This window comes from Callithrix jacchus, chromosome 5, assembly GCF_049354715.1.
Source record: "Callithrix jacchus isolate 240 chromosome 5, calJac240_pri, whole genome shotgun sequence".
Classification (NCBI taxonomy): Eukaryota; Metazoa; Chordata; class Mammalia; order Primates; family Cebidae; genus Callithrix; species Callithrix jacchus.
This window is the reverse complement of record NC_133506.1, coordinates 98,226,727-98,244,748: the sequence shown is the minus strand read 5'-3', so window position 1 is coordinate 98,244,748 and position 18,022 is coordinate 98,226,727.

Here is an 18,022-nt window from a genome sequence, read left to right as displayed (position 1 = left end):
TGTATTTTTAGAGTTAAAAAAGCATGCATGCTGGCCAAGCACATGTCTCCAATCCCAGCTACTTAAGAGACTGAGGTGGGAGGCTAGCTTGAGCCCAGGAGTTTGAGACCAGCCTCAGCAATGGGGATTCCTAATTTTTTAGGGATCTCTAAAAACTTAAAATTAAAATATAAAAAAATCCATGCTTTTTCACCCAGAAACACTTCAAAGAATATTTCCTGAGGAAACCAACTGTGCATCAAAAGATTTCATTCTCAGGGAATCTTTTGAAGCCTAAATCTCCATTGGTCAAGAATTAGTAAATAAAATATGGTTTATCCACATGGTGAGAATGATGTGAAGCTTTGGGGGAAAATGAAATTGTAGAAATACATCCAGTGACAGGGAAAGCTGTTTATTGTATATTGTTGAATGAAAAAAAAGAGGAGGTTCAAAATTATGTAGAGTGTGATGCCTTGATTATTTTGCACACACACACCCTGGATCAAAGGTATGAAGGGATATGACCAAACATGTAACTATGTTTATCTGCTGGTAATGAGATTATGGGCAAATTCTACCATCTCTTTGTTATATATATCTGACTTCACTATAATGAGCATCTTGGGAAATATGAAATGATTTTTCTTTTGAGGATTCTCATTATTGAAAACATGGGGGTAAAGGGTCAGGGTACGGTGCCTCACATCTGTAATCCCAGCAGTTTGGGAGGCCAAAGTAGGCAGATTGCTTGAGTCCACGAGTTCAAGACCAGCCTGGGCAGCATGATGAAACCCCATCTCTACCCAAAAATACAAAAAATTAGCTGGGCTTGGTGGTGCGTGCCTGTTGTCCCAGTTACTCATGAGGCTGAGATGGGAGAATCACCTGAGCTTCAGGAAGGGCAAGAGAGAAGGAGGCCTCGGGCCTTCAGGGGTATTTCACTCACATTTCTCTGTGAAAATCCAGATAGCATCAAATGCTTAATCAGTCCTGGACAGGCCAGGTGGGGAAAGTCAGGGCTTACCTGCTTGGGAACGAGGGTGGGGGAGTTTCTGTAAACTCTCCAGTGCAGTTACAAGGCAACATCCCACTCCATATAACCACCATAATGTTCTACTTTGAGAGCTCCTTGGGTTCCTAAAGACTTCCCTGTAAAAGGCATTTCATCCAAAACAACTATAGGTGATAATTTCAGTGTCTATCTTGCCAATCTGTGACCTGGACTACCTGTATCCTACTTTCCACTGGCAATGTGGCCGTTACTGCCTTTAAACACAAGAAGCAGAGATAACTTATCCCAGATTTCCATCTTTAAGGTGTGGCTTCCTGGAATCTTGTTTTCTCTCTATAGTGCCTGCACTAGTCCAGAGCCAGGTGCCTGTATTGTCAGTGAGTGCGTGCTGGTTGGGAGGATGCTGATTTTTAAGAATTGCAGCACACACACTTAACAGTAAGAAGGACCCAGACTGTGTAAAGATACGTCAAGAGTTCATTCAGGAAAAATATTCTAGAAATCAGCCACTCTAGCATTCCCCTTGAAATCTTCAGAAATCAAACTTTAACTTAGACCCATTGTGGATCCTTTCATTCTAGTGTTGTCGTTCCAGGGTGCAGAGAACAGCCAGGAAAAACTGTGGAAAAACCTTGCCTTATCAGGATGCTAGAGGCCCGCCCTTGGACTTGGCACTGGACAAAAGAAATAACGTTACACTCTTGATGACAATACCACAGTATTGAGCAGTGCTGTTCCACAGCAGATCTTGAAATTAGATCATGTGAATCCTCTAACTTTTGTCTTCCTTTTTAAGATTGTTGTAGCTAGTCTAGCTCATTTTCATTTCCATATAAATTTTAGAATAAGTCTCAGTCTTTAAAAGAAGATTACTATAATTTTGATAGAGATAAGTTCAATCTATAGATTAATTTGGGGAGAATGAACATTTAAAACTGTTGAATCTGTCTGTCATTGTGGTATAAATCTCCATTTATTTAGATTTTATTTATTTTTTCTTGGCAGTGTTTTGTAGTTTTCAGTATATAGAACTTGCTCATCTTTCATTTGATTTTCTCCCCTAAATTTTAAATATTTTTAAATGCTATTGTAAATGGTATTTTTATAATTTTATTCTTCCACTATTCTTACTTCTAGCATATAAAATTACAATTAACTTTTGCATAATTTATTATCTCCCGCAATCTTTTAAATTCATTCATTCATTCTAGAATTTTTTTTGTAGATTCATAGATTTTTCTACATACACAATCATGTTAATCTCCAGCTGACAATATTGTTTCTTTCTTTTCATTGCCTATGTCATTTCTTTTTTTTTTTTTCTAGCCTCAGTGTGCTAGCTAAGACTGTGCACAACCCAAAAGGCCTCTTCTTCCACTCCCCTATGTGACACATACCTTTAACCTCAATGCTGCAAGACTTAACCATCCTGAAGAGAGAAAAGAGGTCATTTTCCTTGCAGCCCTATAGCCCCACCACTGGTTCAGGTCTAATCCATGAGGACTGGGGACTGATCCAGGCTATAGTCACCAAGAGGTTCTATTTATATCCACATTTGGCTGCCTATTTACTCCCATCTCACACCAATCTGCCTCCGCCCCATCTCCCCAGTCTTGCCCACATACTTGGAATCCCGGAGGTATTCCATATATGCTCAAACAAGCCCACTCAAGTCCTTCTCATATGGCTTCTCTGCAAAGCCACTTGAACCTGGAGACCCATCACTGCCCCCACTTCACCATTGCCAGTGTCCTCACGGGAATGCCACCCTGTGCAGCAGGACACTCTCTCCAGGTGGCCCCAATGTGGACAGTCTAGGTGACAGGATGGTGCTGTGTGTCCATTAATCTTCACTCCATTGGTCACATCATGTTCTGGACAGCGATGGGGAGGCTGCTTCTCTCCTCACGGGGCTCAGAAGTCCTGTGAGGTATTGACTGGAGAAGACAGGTAGAAAGCCACTTCCTCCATTTCTCTGACATGAGTACCCCAGACTGCCTGTAACCAATTCCCCATCCAATTCATGTAATTAACTCATAAGAGGGACATTTTGAGCGGTGGGGGATTAGCTCAAATGGTAGAGCGCTCACTTGGCAAGAGGGACATTTTGAACCTGAAAATTCACATTTCATAATGACTTTTGGTTCCTTACAGTCTTGTTCAGCCACCTTTAATGTAAAGACTTTTGCTTCCTTTTGCATAGCTGTTGATGGGAACATTCACATCCTGTGAGGCTGACTTTGTGGAATGTATGACATCAACCTTGACCATGGCTGGGAGATGGGAGGCTTGATGTGGGATGGTAAACCTCCTTGCCATTGTTCCATCAGCCATGTGGGTTTTGTAAAATGACTGTGATCTCTACTCCTCCAGGTCACCCTCTTTCCACCCCTCACGCCCTCCATTCCAAGAGCAAAGTGGCCATTTCTGTGAGATATCTAATTTTTGAAGGTGCTGTGAGTTCTCTTTATCTTCAGTATAGTTGGGGCTGTTGCCCCTAGTTCAGTTATCTCTGTGATTTAATTGATTTTTACAAACCGTTTTAGATCTCTGCACAATATGGAATATGACAACTCTTCCGTCTGCTTTAAAAGTATCATGCATAATCTGTCTTGATAATGTCTTTCCTGATGTGAGTGGATTTGGGCCTCTATAGATTCTATTTGTGATTTTTTAAATGAAAATGTATGAACTTAAATAAAAGTTTACAATGAAAAGTAATAATTTTCTGGCTGGGTACGATGCCTCACATCTGTAATCCCAGCAGTTCGGGAGGCCAAAGTAGGCAGATTGCTTGAGTCCACAAGTTTAAGACCAGCCTGGGCAACATGACGAAACCCCATCTCTACCAAAAAATACAAAAAATTAGCTGGGCTTGGTGGTGCGTGCCTGTTGTCCCAGTTACTCATGAGGCTGAGATGCGAGAATCACCTGAGCCTGGGAAATGGAGGCAGCAGTGAACTGAGATCATGCCACTGCACTCCAGCATGGGCAAACAGAGTGATACTCTATCCCCCCCCGCCAAAAAAAAAGAAGAGAAAAGAAAAATGAAAATTTCCTCCCCTTTCTGACTTTCCATTCTGACTTCTAATACCTCCCATCTCATTATCTCTCCAGAAAGGACCACCATTATATTTTTTGGGTTCTCTTCTAGAGATATTGTACTTCTACCTATCTATCATCTGACCAATAGTTGCATGCATTTTTGTGTATGTGTGTTTGTCCTGAGAATATTCTGATAATATTTCTATTTAATGCTTGGGTTAATGTCAAGATCATTTGGAATGTATATTTGAGCTGATACATATTTGAGTTTTTTTTTTGAGACAGAGTCTCAACTCTGTCATCTGGGCTGGAGTTCAATGGCACAATCTCAGCTCACCAAAACCTCTGCCTTCTGGATTCAAGTGATTCTCCTGCCACAGCCTCCTGAATAGCTGGGATTACAGGTGTGTGCCACCACACCCAGCTAATTTTTGTACTTTTTTAGTAGAGATGGGGTTTCACCATGTTGGCCAGGCTGGTCTCGAACTCCTGACCTCAGGTGATCCATCTGCCTAGGCCTCCCAAAGTGCTAGGATTATAGGCATGAGCCACTGTGCTCGGCCACATATTTGAATTAAAGTCAGGATACATATTTGGGCTGTTTTCTGATCTCTGTCTGAGTTTTTGATTGTTTTGTTTTCTGATTCACGTATTATATTTTTGTGGAAGGATTAAAAAAATGCTACTAAAAATGGAAAATGTCCGTTTGTGTTATATCATACACTGTAGTTTTCTGAAACTATATCTCTTTTTTTTATTTTCTGGATCTAGACTAGGGTCAGCAAACTTCCTATGAAGGGCAGGGAGTAGATACCTTAGACTTTGCAGGTCATTCAATCTTCGTCGTGACTCCCTAACTCTGGCATTGTAGTTGGAAAAAAGCTGTGGACAATATGAAACTAATGAGTGTAGTTATGTTCAAATGAAACTTTATGAGCACTAAAGTTTGAATTCCATATTCTTTTATATATCACTAAATATTATTAGTATATGTGTCTGCTTGTATTTTAAACATTTCAAAATGCAAAGATCAGTTTTAGCTCATGGGATGTGGAGAACCAGGAGAACCAGGAGGTGGCTAGATTTGGCCTGTGGGCTGTAGTTTGCTGATTCCCAGACTATCTGAAAACTAATAAAAATCAGTATTCAGCCTGGGTGTGGTGGCAGCCTTACCCAGGCTGGAGTGCATTGGCACAATCTTGGCTCACTGCAACCTCTGTCTCCTAGAGTTCAAGAGATTCTCCTGCCTCAGCTTCCTCAGCTGGGACTACAAGCATGCACCATCATACCTGGCTAATTTTTGTATTTTTAGGAGAGACGGGATTTCACCATGTTGGCCAGGCTGGGCTTGAACTCCTGACCTCAGGTGATCTGCCTGCCTTAGCCTCCCGAAGTGCTTGGATTACAGGTGTGATTCACAACACCAGCTGACTTCTTCATTCATTCTTTAAGACCCAGCTCTGACGCCCACTTTTGGTGCTCCCTCAGTCTACCATACAGTTTACCCTACATCTTTGATATGGTTTAACTGTGCCCCTCATCTTGAATTATAGCTCCCATAATTCCCACGTGTTGTAGGAGGGACCTGGTGGGAGATAATTGAATCATGGGAGCAGTTTCCCCCATACTGTTAGTGAATACATCTCATGAGATCCCATGGTTTTGTAAGGGGAAACCCCTTTTACTTGGCTCTCATTCTCTCTTGCCTCCTGCCATGTAAGATGTGCCTTTGCTTCTCCTTCCCCTCCTGCCATTATTGTGAGGCCTTCCCAGCCATGTGGAACTGAGTCTATAAACCTTTTTAGAATAATTTACCCAGTCTCAGGTATGTCTTTATTAGCAGCATGAAAATAGACTAATAGGATCTTCTTCCTCCCATGGAGGCTAAGCAGAGGGTAAGCCCCACTTACCAGATGGCAGTAATATCCAGATGCCACTAAGGTTGTAGGAAGAGACTTGAGGGACTTTGTCTTCTTAAAATCCCCAGAATTGCTTTCAGGCCTCCACATGCGTGTGCCTTATTATTTTTATGCAACTTTTGTGCTATTTATGATACCACTAGTCCAGAAAGGGCGCCTTAGAGAACTTACATAGTAAAAAGTCTCAGAACAATTTATTCTGGATAAGAGTTTTAGGATCAAGAGTTTCTGGATAAAAGTTTACCAGTGGAAATGTCAGAAACTGAATAATTAAAATAAGGCTATTTCTTCCAGGTTTGTAGTTCCAAGGATGAAGAACAACCAGAGCTTGGGGATGGGTGACGGATCTTCTGAAGAAGTGACCTGGCAACAGTTTTTTGTTTTTTGTTTTTTTTTTTGAGACAGAGTCTTGTTCTGTCACCAGGCTGGAGTGCAGTGGTGTAATCTCGGCTGATGCAACCTCTACCTCCTGGGTTCAAGCAATTCTTCCGCCTTAGCTTCCCAAGTATCTGGGATCACAGGCGCGTGCCACCACATCTGGCTAATTTTTGTGTTTTTTAAGTAGAGATGGGGTTTCACCATGTTGGCCAGGATGGTCTCAATCTCTTGACCTCATGATCCGCCCACCTCGGCCTCCCAAAGTGCTGGGATTACAGGAGTGAGCCCCCGCGCCCAGCCAGCAACTCTTAGGTCTGCGCCTCTGTGTGCATGGTCATCACTGCTGTTGACGTGAAATTACAGAATTTCATGAGCCATTCCCTGCTTAAACGCTTACAATGGTGCCCCATTTGAATCCATGTGGGGTGTTCAAGGTGCTTCAGACTCTGTCTTGATCCTCCTTTTGCAGATTTCTCCTTGCCACTACCCTATGGGGACTCTCTTGCCACATCCTCCCATGCTCTAAATCTCCATAGCTTTGGCTCATCAGGAGTGATGTGATCGCTGCTTCCTGTGTGGGCCGAGACAGCCAAGGGCAGAACTTTGCTATTTCCACTTAAGAGTTAATTTTGTTTTTGCTGTGTATGCACTGTGTTTATACACTGACAGATTTTATATATTGTAATTCTTAAACAATGAGTGCAGCTTGTGCCTTGTAAAAGCATGATACGGGTGGTGAACTGGACCTAAGAGAACTGGCCTTCTGGGAACAAACGAACTGTGGAAAGCTGTAGGGGGCCTCAAAGCAGGAACCCTCTGCTGTCTGCCCCACTACTCCTCCCAATAAGAGCCTGCATGAGAGTCTCGTAAAGAGAGCTTGTGCAAGGTCTCTGGGAAGGAATGCCACCCCTGCTCACAAGACCCAGAAGGGGCTTTGCAGAAGGATGCTTGTAAAGAAGGAAAGCCTCTGGTGGCAGAGATAACAGGAAAGCCTCGCTCTCTGCCCTCCTTCCCAGAAAACAGGGTGGCTTAGGTTGCTCTATGCACAGTGCTTGGGAGATAACACCTCCTTTGATGCATTGTCTGTCATGTGGCCAGACTCGATGGTGCCTTATTCACTCTGCTTCCTTACAGCTGCACCTTGATAATAATCAGCTGTTAACAGAGTGTACCAGTTTAGCTTTCTTGGAAAAACCATGTGTGCTATTAAATGCATGATGACGCACTACCTACCTACCAGATCCTCACATGTGAACTCTCCCTGAACTCATGAATGCCCTGCCACACGAGTGTTGGTTGAATGGAGTATTGTTTAGAAGCAAATCAGCCTTCAATGTGTACCATGGGCAACTATGATGCATGAAAATCTGCTGGTTGCCCTCTCCGCCAGCTGTCTCACCCCATACTCTTGCCATCCTCTCCCCACCACCTGCTATAAGAGAATGAAGAGATTGTACACCTAATAAATACAGGTGGAGCCCAGAGCTTGGGGCCAACGTGGTCTCCACATTTGCATTGGTTCCCTGGACCCATACTTTGAAACTTTACTCTTATGTCTTTGTCTTTCTTTTTCTCACTCCCTCGTCACCACTGGGACTTGGGATACCCACAAGTAGTGTTGAGGCTGGTCCCCAACATCCTCTGCTTGACTCATCCTCTTCTCTCTGTTAATTCCTGCTCTTTGTCAAGATCTAGCTCAGATTATTATCTCCTCTGTGAAGACTCTTCCTGGTAAGGCTGCTGGCTCTGCACTGCTTCCTCAGACCTTTGTTCCCTTGTTAGGTGCTTTTTAATTTGTTTCATGGCTTTATCTCCCTAACTAGACTGAAAGCACTTGGGCATGGTGACCTTTTCATATTCTTCTTGTTATTTAGGCATGTAACACATAGCAGCTGCCCGATGATTGCTGGTTCCTTTCCTTTCTCCCTTCCCCAACCACCCACCCTGTTGTCAGACTGAAATAAGCCCCAAAGTCCACGGCAGTTGGACAGCTGTATTGACAACGGGGCTATGTCCAGGATCAAGCTGTCTCTTGTTAACTGCTTAGCGTGTTTCTAAGCATGGTTCAGGGAAGCCAGGACAACAGAAGAGCTCAGATAAGGAGGCCAGAAGTCCTGGAATAGTCAGAAGAATTTCTGCCTCCCTGCGGTTATCCAAAGGAAGACCTGAGGGTTATTTTCCCTGGGAGCATCTCAGGGACTGGCTTGGAGCTGAATGAAAATAACAAGTATTGGGCTGTCTCCCTTTGGGGCAAGATGAGTGTCTCCCTTTGGGGCAAGATGAGTAGTAGTACAGGGGCATAGGCAGCAGTACCTGCATTATATTAGACAGGGTTTGAATCCAAGGGAATTTACAAATATGCAGGTAGAGTTCGGGAATATTCCCAGCAGTGCTGATGCAGCCAACAGTCCAGCAATGGTGGTGAGTGTGTAGGGTATTAATATAGTATTGGCACATGTCAGAGTCTTCTTGCTGTATGGACATAACTATATTCTCTATTGTTGGAGAACTTTGCTGCCTATCAAACCTTCCTATCAATTTTCCAAACTACTCTTTTTTTTTTTTTTTTTGGTTTTTTAAAATGTTTATTTTAAGTACAAAGAACTACCAAACTACTCTTAATATTCCAATAAGTAGAGTCAGTTTCAGTTATTTGCATAAAAACGTTTTGCGTGGTTAGCTCCCAGAGCTGTGAACTCCTCCAAATGCTCAAAGGGTGCTATGTTCTCACAGTCCTCCCTGCCCCAGAATCAACTAATACTGGGAGTAATTGAAGAGAGTTCTTCTCTCACCATGGGACCTAGAAGAGATAACATTGAGGCAGGAGTAAATACACAAAGAGTGTGAGCAACCTATTTATGCAGATTATTTCTGCCTTGAGGTCTGCTCAGGCCCAGTCACACTTTTAGCTTTTCCATTTGATGGAGTGTTGCTGGACATGCCCTACTTTATGGCTAAGTGAATCAGGTAACACCCAGCTCACATGGGTGGTAATAGCACACAAGAATGGTTGGGCATTCAGTCTTTTCCGAATTCAGTAGCTAGTTCTACAGAAGAGTGTAGGTACTTTCCAGAGAGAACAAGAATTTGCTCAAAACCCAAGGGGCTTTCACTGTGATTCTCCTATCAGGGTTTTCCAGCTCTATACAGCATTCCTGAACAACTCTAAACATTTTATGTATCAAAGATATATTGGTTTATGAGGGCCAAGAGTAAGAAATTTCAGTTTGAGTCAACCAGAGAGACATTGATTTTTTCTTGGCATAACTCAAAGCTAACATTTTGTGAAGTTTTAGACCACTGGTATCCTTCATCTCCCACGGAGAACCTTGGTGAGGTGATAATTCCCCGAATTTTTATGAAGTTTATCTTTCATCCCAAGAAATTAATGTGACTTACCAAAACATCTAGGGTATCTGCCTCGTCTGTCTCCAGGCCCTGTCAGCACAATGCCGTAAATGTACCAGGTCAGATGGATATTGAATGGGATGGTGAAGTGGTTAATGTCACTGTAATCTGGATTCTGTCATTGAGCCACAGAGGTAACTGACCATGAAGCAAGATAGCAAAAGTGTACTGATAGCCCTGCAAGGTGAAAGCACTTCACTTTCTGCTTCTGATGTTTCTGCTTAGAATTTCAAATATCTCGACATATCACTGGCAACATTCCAGATACCAGGAGATGCATGTATTAGCTCTAGTAAAGAGAACACACCTTAAAGGGCAGTTGTCATTAAAATTATCAACCAATTAAGATCACTGTTTCCATTCTTGAGAGAGGCCAAAAATAACACTGCTTTATCACTGCCCAAGTTTTGAACCAAATGAGAAGTAAGACAAAGGAGTCAGCAGAGGAGGGACAAAATACTACTTTTATCATTAATAAAAATCTAACTTGGAGGATATAGCTAATACCTTCAGAAAATTTAGATTACAAATATTAAGACTCAGAATTAAATAGACAATCTCATTAAGCAGGGTTAGACTAAGGCAGGATCCTGTCCCTTGAGAAAGAGAGGGGAACAAAGCCTGTTCCTTGAGAAAGAGAAGGGAATGTGTACTCTTGTGGTCAACCAGCCGCCAAGTGGAAGGGGAAGGAAAGGGGCTTGTGTAACTTACAGTTATGTAAGTTAGAGAAAGAGTATATAGGGAGGGAATTCATCCAACTACAGGCATATCTTGGAGACATTGCAGATTCAGCTCCAGACCACTGCAACAAAACAAATATTACAATAAAATGAGTCACATGAATTTTTTTTGGTTTCCCAGTGCATATAAAAGTTATGTTGACAATATATAGTAGTCTATTAAGCGTACAATAGTATTATATCTAAAAAATACTTAGCGCTAAAACTGCTAACAATTATCTGAGCCTTCAACAATTCTTTTTTTTTTTGCTTGTGGAGGGTCTTGCCTCCATGGTGATGGTTGCTGACTGATCAGGGTAGTGGTTGCTGAAGGTTGGGGTGGCTGTGGTGATTTTTTATTTGAGACAGAGTCTTGCTCTGTTGCTCAGGCTGGAGTGCAGTGGCTCAGTCTCAGCTCACTGCAACCTCCACTTCCTGGGTTCAAGTGATTCTCCTGCCTCAGCCTCCTGAACAGCTGAGATTACAGGCGCATGCCACCACACCCAGCTAAGTTTTTGTATTATTAGTAGAGACGGGGTTTCACTGTATTAGCCAGGATGGTCTTGATCTCCTGACCTCATGATCCACCTGCCTTGGCCTCCCAAAGTGCTTAGATTATAGGCTTGAGCCACAGCACCTGGCCAATGATTGACTTCTTAAAGTGAGACAACAATGAAGTTTGCCACATTGATTGACCCTTCCTTTAATGAAAGATTTATCTGCAGCATACATTGCTGTTTGATAGCATTTGCCTACAGCAGAACTTCTTTCAAAACTGGAGTCAATCCTCTCACAGACCCTCTTACTGCTTTATCAACTAAGCTTATGCAGTATTCTCAATCTTTCATTGTCATTCCAATAATGTTCACAGCATCTTTACCAGGAGTAGGTTCCACCTCAAAAAACCACTTTATTTGCTCATTCATAAGTAACTTCTCATTCATTCAAGTTCTATCATGAGATTGCAGTAATTCAGTCAAATCGCCAGGCTCCACTTCTAATTTTAGTTCTCTTTCTATTTTTAACACATCTGCAGTGACTTCCTCCACTGAAGTCATCCACTAGGGCTTTAATAAGCTTCCAAACTCCTCTTAATGTTGATATTTTGACTTCATCCTACGAATCACAAATGTTCTTAATGACACCTAGAATGGTGAATCCTTTCCAGAAGGTTTTCTTTTCCTCAGACCCATCAGAGGAATCACTATCTATGGCAGCTCTAGCCTTACAAAATAAATTTCTAAAATAATAAGAGTAGAAAGTGAAAATTTCTCCTTGATCCATGAGTTTCAGAATGGATGTTGTGTTAGCAAGCATGAAAAGAGCATTCATCTCCTTGTACATCTCTATCAGAGCTCTTGGGTGACCAGGTGCATTGTCAATGAGCAGTAATATTTTGAAAGGAATCTTTCTTTCTGAGTAGTGGGTTTCCATAGCGGGCTTAAAATATTCAGTGAATCATGGTGTCAACAGATGTGATACCATTTAGGCTTTATTTTTTCATTTTTAGAGCATGGGCAGAGTAGATTTAGAATAATTCTTAAGACCTCTAGGATTTGTGCAATGGTAAATGAGCATTGGCTTCAGCTTAAAGTCACCAGCTGCATTAGCTCTTAGCAAGAGTCAGCCTGGTCTTTGAAGTTTTGGGCCAGACATTGACTTCTTTCTAGCAATAAAATATTCCTAGATAGCATCTTCTTCCAACAGAAGGTTGTTTTCTCTCCATTGAAAATCTGTTCTTTAGTGTAGCCACCTTCATCAACGATCTTAGCTAGATCTTCTGAATAACTTGCTGCAGCCTCTCCGTCGGCACTTACTGTCTCACCTTGCACTTTTATGTTATGGAGATGACGTGTACATCTCTGTCTACTTTCCTTAAACCTCATAAGCCAATCTCTGTTAGCTTCAAACTTATCTTTTGCAGCCTCCTTACTTCTCTCAGCCTTGATAGAGTCGAAGACAGTTAGGGTTTTGCTCCTGATTCGGTTTTGGCTTAAGGGAATGTTATGGCTGGTTTGATCCTCTATCTAGGACACTAGAACTTTCTCCATATCAGCAGTTAAGACTGTTTTGCTTTTGTGTCATTCATATGTTCACTGGAGTAGCACGTTTAATTTCCTTCAATAACTTTTCCTTTGGATTTACAACTTGACTGTCAGATGCAAGAAGCTTAGGTTTCAACCTGTCTCAGCTTTCAACATGCCTTCCTCACTAAGCTTATGCATTTCTAACTTTTGATTTAAAGTGAGAGGTGTGAGACTCTTCCTGTCACTTGAACACCTAGAGGCCTTTGTAGGGTTATTCATTGGGCTCATTTCAATATTTTTGTGTTTAAGGGAATAAGGAGGTCTGAGGAGAAGGAGAGAGATGGGAGAACGGCTGGTGTGTGCAGCAGTCAGAATATACACAACATTTATGGGTTAAGTTCACTGTCTTACATGAGCATGGTCTGTGGTACTCCAAAACAATTACAATGATAACATCAAAGATCACTGACCCCAGATTAGATCACCATAACACATAACAATAATGAAAAATTTGAAATATTGAGAGAATTACCAGAGACGCAGAGTAAACACATTCTGCTGGGAAAAAATGGTACCGATAGACTTGCTCAATGCAAGGTTGCCACAAACCTTCAGTCTGTAAAAAAGTGCAATATCTGTGAAGTGCAGCAAAGTGAGGTAGCAATACGCTGAGGTGTGCCTGTGTTTATTCTCTCAGCCATTAAACCTAGAGTCAACCATAGGTGTGACTGTTTCTCTTGGGGAACGAGGTCAGCAGTTAGCAAGGACCCTCTGCTTCTATCTTTATGAGGTTACTCATAGCTTCTCTGGGTGTTCCCTGGAACTCCAAACAGTGGCCGTAAAGACTGTGAGCAGTCCTGGGGAGAAATCTGAGCATGTTCATTTTGGCATGAGAAGGGGCACTAAAGCCCAGAGCAGAAAAGCCTCAGGGTACCACAGACAGAGGCTGGGCTGTTCCATGGGCCCCATCCCCCATCAAGGTTGCCAGGAAGGGCCCAAGTAAGGACTTCCCTTGTTTTAGTCTTTCCCTTAAATTACACTTGAATTGCCACAGAAACTGTTATCCCCAGGGGAGCATGAGCTTCTGGGGGCTTCCAAGACATCTGAGGATCAAAACTGATGTCAAAGAAAGATACAAACTTGACGAGATAGTCTGGATGAATCAGATTTAATGAACCAAATCCAGCAAGACATAGGACACTGGGTTATAAGACAAAGGCTTTCTGGCTGTGCTCTGTTCTTTTCTCACTTAGTCTCAGGAAGACTGTAGCTGTAAGGAAGACAGCAGCTGTGCCTGTCCTGCAGGGTCAGAATGATGTGATAACGTCATGGCGGGCTGGAGAGGCCAGCAATACCAGCCTGCCGATCTGCTGGCCAATGAGGAGCCCTCATTGTCAGCAGGACTCCCATTTCTTCTTTCATGCTTCTGGGTTCTTCTCTCAGCTTCTTCAGTTCCTCTCTCACTCCATTTTCACAGTCTGGCCCTTGGGAGAATGTTCTCTTTGTTCTGAAGTTTGTAGAGTCTTGGCAGGACTGAAATCTGCATTGTCAAAATCCCCTTCTTTCCACCTCATAAGAAGATATTATAAAATCTCTGCTCACAGCCAGCCATCTCCCCACCCTGCATATACCTTGTGTTCACCCCCGAGCTGCTCCCCGTTGGAGTCCCACATGGAGGGCACATCTCTCACCAGGAGGAGTGACCCTACTCTCCACATCCAGCTTCCATCAGACCCAACCCAATCTGATAAGAAGGATGGAAAATGCAGGGTGATCACTCCTGTAGGTCAAAGGAAGTGGGTCTGAAGAACGCAGTGTGCACACCACCTGCCTCTGTGTCAGACCATCCCCAGGTCTATGGCTGGGCTCAGATACTTCTTTCCTCTCAGTTGGATCACCTCAGCATACCCACTCCTGAAAGGAGGACTCAGCACAGGCCCAATCATCCTCATGGTGATAAAAGCTACCAAAACAAAGCCTGTGCTTCCTTCCAGTTAGTCTTTGCTGTGCTGCACCCACATGGAACAATTTATACTCTCAGTGTCACCAGAAAGGAAGGCAGAGCAGAGACAGTAGGGCAGGAAGGATACACAAATACAAGGTCTTCAGGGAGTGCCCCCAGGTGAGCCAGTTCTTGTTCTATCTCACAGCTGGTTTCTCTCTAATTACAGCAGTGTTTTTTGGAGATGCAATGGCCAAACATGAGACTTTCAAGAATACTTTTTAGCACCCTGCTCATCCAAATGTGGCATGGGTTTTCTTGGTACCTTTATGAAAAGTGGCCAAAGAAATGTGTCATTTAGAACCCCAGAGTGAATGTGTAAGCTGTGAAGTCAGGTGTAGTGTGCTGGGGCCCATGTGGGGCCTCCTGAAGTTCAGTGACAAGAGGATTTGAAGAGCTTCTGGGAGAGATGGTGAATGTGTGCTTGGGAGCCACTAACCAGCCCCCACAGCTGAGATCCCTATGCAGATATGAAATTCAGTCTGCCCCTTAACTGCAGAGGCAGTAACAGGTGAGTAGTGAAGTCACTCCCTGAGAAGATGGGTGTTCAAAGGTTGCAAGCTGGCTGCAGCCCTAGAAGGTTGAGAGACAGGGTTCACCCTGATGCCTAGTGGTCTCTGAACTCTGCTCTGTACTAAGAGATTCTTAGAGAAAAGGCTGCTTGCTAAGCTAAAGAGAGAACAAAATAAAAAGAGAAGAACACTAAATCTTCCATAGGGGCCTGAGTAGGACACCTGACATCTCTCCTACCCAGATTACAGAATCTCAGAGATAGAGGTGTGGAGGTAAAACCCCAATGACAGTCAAGGAAGGAGGCGAATACAAAACCTGATTTGTCCTTGGTGGTTGGAGCTGGGGCAAGCACTTCATGACCATCTATGGGGTGCCTGGACAAGATACCCTAGCAGCACAGAAATACTAGGCAAGACAAGAGAAGGGATCAGACTGGACACCCTTAGAAGTTAGCTCACATTGGAATCTCAGAATCTTTGGAGGTGCTAAAGTGCCAGCACCTAGGAAGGATGACTCAGTCTGAAGAAGGGACCAGAGCATCTGGAGGAGATGGAGCAGTGACAGCAGCAGGAGGCAGACGAATCCTTAGGCAAATAGGGGTGGGTCTCCAGTAAAACCCCATCTTCCAGCCAAAGATAGCTTAAAGCCTGAAAGCCAAGCTACAAGTCTTGGATAAATCCATGGACCAGATTGGGAACCTCTCTTCCCATTTGGCACACTCTCCTCTAATTGATCCCCACCTTTCACCTATTTTACATATACCTACAGTTTCCTAATTGGTTTTTTACCCTGCCATGCCCACCACTCTGGAGTGGCACAATGGGACTAAAACTATGAGTCCCATTTTTTTGAGACCCTGTCTGAAAAAAAGCTGTTATCTAAAACTCCATCATGAATGGCTCATATTTTATTTACTCAAACTCTAATTCTTGAACATTTAGGTGGCTTCTATTCTTTTTGCTATCATAAACAATACTACACTAACAATTTCGTACATGTTTCTTGGTTTATATACATCAGTATTTCCCCAGAATGCCTATATGTGGAAATACAAAGGATGCACAGGCTGCACAGTGGGAAGGTATTGCCAAGTTGTTCTCCAGAAAGACTATCAACTTACACTTCACCCATAGTGAAAGAGACACTGACTTCTCACACATTAGCCCAATACATTTGTTACCTTGCTTTCCCAAGTTAAACTTTTAGTGGAATATTTCTCACTGTGTATTCTTGAAGTTACTTCCCTTCTCCCCCTGGCTTGAGACCTGCCCCAGCTGAGAGTATTGAGCAAAGAACTTTCACAACAATTAGATAAATTAATGAGCAGAAGCTATGTAAGACAATACCACCCTGGTGTTTGCTCCTCTAGCATTTGTAGTTTCCAGTATGCAGCACCGGGTATCCGTGGCCTGTAATAGTTTTGCTGAGGCATGCATTTCAATCAACTTAGCTGAAAGATTGCTAAGGAGGGAATAATAATGACAATACTTGATTTTTGTTAAGTATGTGCTTGTCAGTCAGGCCCTGAGCTTGTACTTTATACCTATCATCTTCCTGAAGCCCCTGTAGTCTGTTGGGTCATTGGATGTCCTCAGTTTACAAACCTCATCCTTCAGATCTGGAGCCATCAAAGTTTTATTCCTTTTTTTTTTTTTTTTCCAGGCTGGCATGTGAGACCTTAGGCATGAAATGGCTTCTGTGTTTAGAGTCCTGAATATGCTGGAATTCTATTTTTCCTGCAATTTTAGCTTGCAGAGAATCATTTCCTATTCCTGTCAAATCCTTCCAATAGCTAACTGCACAGCAGCCCCAGACCTTGATCAGATTACATCTTTGTCCTGTTTCGTGAAAAACTGAGGATGAGCATCAAGATGTAGTGTCACCCAGTATAAGACACAGATATGTCAGAGACAGTGAAATTTAAGAAGTCAGATTGCAAAGATCTGTCCAAGGAAGTCTCTTTAACACAGGTGGGGCTGTTTGCCTTTTGTGTTACTGAAAGCATGTGCCAGGTAATATTTTGAGGCATCTACAAGGTAACTCCTCTCACTCTCCTACTTCCTTTTTTTTTTTTTTAAGTTGAACTAACAGCGTTTTTTACTTCTCAGTAACTCCATGCACATTAATTAAATATGAGATGAATAGAAATGTTATTAATTGGAAAACAAGACAGAATTCATATCATCCCCAAGAGTGGCACACAAAGGGAGGTTGGAAAAGGACTTAGAGAAGATTTTATAGAGCTACATTCATACTCTTTGTGGTGGTTAACACTTAGTGTCAACTTGATTGGATTGAAGAATACACAGTATTGATCCTGGGTGTGTCTTTGAGGATGTTGCCAAAGGAGATTAACATTTGAGTCAGTGGGCTGGGAAAGGCAGACCCACCCTTAATCTGAGTGGGCACAACCTAATCAGCTGCCAGCATCGCTAGAATATAAGCAGGCAGAAAAATGTGAAAAGAGAGACTGGCCTAGCCTCCCAGCCTACCTCTTTCTCCCATGCTGGAAGCTTCCTGCCCTCGAACATCAGACTCCCAGTTCTTCGGTTTATAGCTTTCCTTGCTCCTCAGCCTGCAGATGGCCAGTTGTGATAGTGTGAGTTAATGCTTAATAAACTCCCCTTTATATAGATAGCTATTCCATTAGTTCTGTCCCTTTAGAGAATCCTGACTAATATGCTCTTCTTCAGTTGCCTTTTCTGAGTGGAAACATTAAATCTTAGTGACTGGGTAAAAAGATATCACACACAGAGAACACTGAAATTGGAGATCCACATATGCATGCAAACAGGGCCTGCCCTCAGTGCCTGCAGGGCGCTGGGAGGTGGCACAGCCTGCTGTGAGCACTGGTGCTATGGCTCACCAACTGGATGCTGCATAACTTCTCTGGGCTCCATTTTCTCTCTGAAGCCCAGAGAGGCCCCTGCATCTCAAACTGTGTGGGTTCTTCCATTTTTCCTGCAGGGAGCCTCACTGGAAGAAAGTCATTAACGCAATCTTTCATTCACAAGTGG